The following is a 975-nucleotide window of genomic DNA, read 5'->3' on the forward strand; positions in this document are numbered from 1 at the left end:
GTCAACAGTGCAACATAAAAAATAAAAAATAAAAAACTATCAAAAGATGCTCAAAGCACTTTTAGGAGTGGTAAAAATAACACATCTGTAAATTGTTGTCTTATTGGTATTATCTAAATTACAAAATCTATATTTTGAATGTAGTCCTATTAAAACTCAAGGAATAAAACTAGTAAAACATTTTAACACTGTGTTTTTCCCAATTCCACTTGATAACAAAGGTCATATAAAGCTATGGGAATCATTTTAGCCCCACAAGAGGACTAGTAGAAACTAAACAAAGACACACTGTATTGCAATCGATGTTCTTTTTATCATGTTTTTGACCAGATGCAGTTGGGGCAGCTGTTCTTGATATGTGTAGGCCTATTTGTCTTACTTAAAAAAAATATATTATTATTTTTAACGCTCACTTTGTATAGATGGTAATTTTCTATTTCTGCACTGGTGGCAGTCACATTTTTAAATGTGTGTCTTTAGGATGTGGTAGGAGTGATCCTCCTGTCATTCTTTTGATCTTTGACGTTTTTTTCGACAGTACAAAGAAGCAGAGACAAAAAAGACCGACGCGAGGTAAAAAAAGAAAAGAAAAACTGAAATTGTGGTCTTTAAAAACTGTATTTGAACAAAGTTTGTAGAAAAACTGACTTTCGACAGTTATTGTACCCAGGGAAGATGGTGAAAAGCTACGTTGGACTTTGAGTTGTGGGAATACATGATCTCGGTGAGTTGTAACCGCATTTATGTTGGATTAGTGTGCGATACCCACTGACCAAATGTTTAAGAAAAAAAAACAACAAAAACAATTACAATCAGTAATAGAAATTGAAAATATGATTAACATACAGTGTATTGTTCTCTTAAGTTTAATGCGTGAAATCTCAGTTCACCATGTGATGTTGGCTAACTACAGAGTAAGCTAGTTTTTACTTTTTTCCCCCTCCCATTTTGCATGTTAAGTTTTCTCATTTTGTT

General features: G+C 32.7%; 1 long non-coding RNA gene across 1 annotated transcript; it reads left to right on the forward strand.

Annotated features, from left to right (window-relative positions):
* The first annotated feature begins 521 nt into the window (after positions 1-521).
* On the forward strand, positions 522-781 carry LOC118598488. Its single transcript, XR_004947566.1, has 2 exons — positions 522-573; positions 658-781. It is a non-coding gene; the product is annotated as an uncharacterized LOC118598488 (long non-coding RNA).
* Positions 782-975: the final 194 nt, after the last annotated feature.

The sequence above is a fragment of the Oryzias melastigma genome, unplaced genomic scaffold (genome assembly GCF_002922805.2).
Source record: "Oryzias melastigma strain HK-1 unplaced genomic scaffold, ASM292280v2 sc01099, whole genome shotgun sequence".
Taxonomy (NCBI): domain Eukaryota; kingdom Metazoa; phylum Chordata; class Actinopteri; order Beloniformes; family Adrianichthyidae; genus Oryzias; species Oryzias melastigma.